A 3,748-nucleotide genomic window follows, 5' to 3' on the forward strand; every position below is an offset into this window, starting at 1 on the left:
CAATCTTTCTTTCTCTACATGTCATATACTCAAATTGACCTCCCTCTACTATAGCTGAGTTATAGCTTTTATGCATTGGTATTCCTGTTATCTCATTCACCTCAATCCGTCTTTTAACGCGTTCACTAACTTGTCGATTGCATCCTTACAACCCAGACTTAGATGAGTTTGTTTTATGGTTATGCTCTAATTGAACAACGTTTATTCGTTATATTCCACGAGCATCAGAACACGCATTCAACCTAGCTTTGCACCTTATTTGGATTGTAGGTGGCAGCTTCAGAGAGGTACTATTTTTACGATTTCACCAACGTTCTCAACTACAAGTAAAACTCACATATCGTACGATTCCATCATCTCCTTTCATAAAATTTCTTTTTTTGACTGGAAACCCTATTTGATAAGCGTATCTCTTGTAGAATTCAAATCTCTCTTTCTCATCCACATTTTATACCAACTTTAGGCACCATAATCTCACTTTCTATTCCTAACATTTCCTCAACCAAACCATTTTCACCACAAGCTCCGATGAATTAACCTCCACACTTGATAGGAATAACATCACACATTACAAGTTTACAACATTTTCGTTATTCCAAGACATGAATAAGCAACAACATAGCATTTCATTTTCTCGAAGAATAAGCAACTCAATGGATTAAAACCAACTTCATATCATGCTTGAAAGTAATATTATGCCACAACAATATAAACAAATAGAAGAAATTTAGAATACGAAAATTTTCGAAAGTTACTGTGGTGTTCAATATTCTTGCCAATCTGTATACGAAAATAAATCTGTATTCGTTCCTTCAAGAATCGCATTTCAATGGAAAAACTTTCCCATATTTCGTCACTGGAGTACTCATCTACCATGTTGTCGGAGATACTTTATGGATATCTTTCAGTCTAGTTCGATTTGTCTACAAAAGGGAAAGAAGATGAAGACAAATGCAATTTCGATGCTTATGAACCACATACAAAACCAGGAAAATGAGATTTCAAAAGTGAGGGAATAATTTAATTTCTTACTGTTTGCGTTGTCGCCGCCTTCAATTCGACCAGCGTAAATATCAGAGAAGTACAAAAATTTATCTCATAGATTGTCCATTTTGGGCAGCAAGTGGGTTCAGAAGCTTAGAGAAAACATTGAGAAGAGGAAATAGTAGCCATTGACTGGTTGACCCGGCCAATTTTCCAAAGAGGCCTTTGACCAATTAAAAAAAAGGCAAAAATGTTTAAAATCTTGAAATCCAAGAAAAACTCAAATTTACCCTTACCAATTCAAGAAGAGAGAGAAGACAGTAAGGAAAGAAATTTACTATAGCACCGTTGACCCAAGCACCGACAGAAAAGAAAAAATAGGAGACCCAGTTGGCCATTTCTCTCTAAAGAATGTAAGCTTTTGATACCAAGAAAAATCACGTTTTTATGTTAATTTTTTAAAAAAAACATGATTTTATATACTTGTGTTGAGAAATCCTTGTGTATAAGGTTTAAATGTATAATTTGGGTAAGGATAATAGTTTGGGGGGCAATGGAGTGGAGATCGCTGGAAATGAAGTTTTTCGGCGATCTCCCGATCGATGGGCTACTAGGCGCGCCCAAACAGCCCGGTCAACTGGGTGCCCAGTTGACTGGCCGCCCGTTATCGGGGACGGCCCAGGCAAATTATTATTATTATTATTATTATTATTATTATTATTATTATTATTATTATTATTATTATTATTTATTTCCTTTAATTATTGAAATTAATTATTTCATTTAATTGCTTATATTGTGTTGTTTAATATTTAATTATTTATTTGAATTGTTTAATTTTAATGTATATTATGTATTTAAAATTACTTCTTTGAAATGCTTAATATAAATTTTTTATTATTTATCTAAATATTTATTATTTTCTAATTTAGTTTAATTACTTATTTTATGTTAAGTAATAGCAAAATAATTAAAAAATAATTAAATATTAAATAAGTATACATAAAGAATTTAAATAAATATTTAAAGATTTGTAAAATAATAAAAATAAGCAATTAAATTTGGAAATTAAAATATCAATCAAATTAATTTTTTGCAAAGCAATTAAAATAAATTTTTAAATATCAAATAAGCAATATGCATAAAGAATTAAAATAAGTATTTAAACATTAATTAAAAATAAAAAAGTAAACTAAGCGTTAGTAAAATAATTAAAATCAGTAATTAAATATTAAAATAAACGATCAAAATTAGTGTTAGTAAAATAATTAAAAGAAATAATTAAATATTCAATAAGTAATATACATAAAGAATTTAAATAAATATTTAAAATTTGTAAAATAATAAAAATAAGCAATTAAATTAGGAAATTAAAATATCAATCAAATTAATTTTTTGCAAAGCAATTAAAATAAATTTTTAAATATCAAATAAGCAATATGTATAAGGAATTAAAATATGTATTTAAACATTAATTAAAAATAAAAAATTAAACTAAGCGTTAGTAAAATAATTAAAATAAGCAATTAAATATTAAAATAAACGATCAAAATAAGTGTTAATAAAATAATTAAATATTCAATAAGTAATATACAAAAAGAATTTAAATAAATATTTAAAGATTTGTAAAATAATAAAAATAAGCAATTAATTTTGGAAATTAAAATATCAATCAAATTATTTTTTTTCAAAGAAATTAAAATAAAATTTTAAATATCAAATAAGCAATTTGCATAAAAAATTAAAATAAGTATTTAAAAATTAATTAAAAATAAAAAATTAAACTAAGCGTTAGTAAAATAATTAAAATAAGCAATTAAATATTAAAATAAATGATCAAAATAAGTGTTAGTAAAACAATTAAATATTAAATAATTAATATACATAAAGAATTTAAATAAATATTTAAACATTTGTAAAATAATAAAAATAAGTAATTAAATTTGAAAATTAAAATATCAATCAAATTAATTTTTTGCAAAGCAATTAAAATAAATTTTTAAATATCAAATAAGCAATATGCATAAAGAATTAAAATAAGTATTTAAACATTAATTAAAAATAAAAAATTAAATTAAGTGTTAGGAAAATAATTAAAATAAGCAATTAAATATTAAAATAAATGATCAAAATAAGTGTTAGTAAAACAATTAAATATTAAATAATTAATATACATAAAGAATTTAAATAAATATTTAAACATTTGTAAAATAATAAAAATAAGTAATTAAATTTGAAAATTAAAATATCAATCAAATTAGCAAATTAAGTATACGAAAAATAGTAATTTACGTTCATTTCCTTTATTCCGTTATCGGTTGGTTATCGCATATAGTTGCAGTGTGTTAGTTTCTTTTTGTAATATTTTTGTTTATCAATTACCTATCAACAAAAATTTTGGTTTATCGAACATCATTTGCACAGGGTTCTAATATTTGAAATTTTGCAGGATGGAATATCATCTGAACGACGCTGTCAGATGGATCCCTGGAAAAGTTACGATGAATTGTAACTTTACCAGCTTCACTTTGGTATTAGATTTGTTGGACGACGAACACGCAGACATGTTACGTCGATCATGCTAATGGCCATTGTATTCGTTGCGTGATGTACACTGGTTTGGGTAGCTGCTCGATGCCCTGCTTTGTCGGTTGCTGAAATCAGTTGATGGAGATACCCTTTGTTTTGATCTTGGGGGCAAGGTAGCGACGTTTTTCGTATTTGAATTTGCACTCGTCATCAGACTGCGATATACAGATGAAGA

The sequence above is a fragment of the Olea europaea genome, unplaced genomic scaffold (genome assembly GCF_002742605.1).
Source record: "Olea europaea var. sylvestris unplaced genomic scaffold, O_europaea_v1 scaffold5797, whole genome shotgun sequence".
Taxonomy (NCBI): domain Eukaryota; kingdom Viridiplantae; phylum Streptophyta; class Magnoliopsida; order Lamiales; family Oleaceae; genus Olea; species Olea europaea.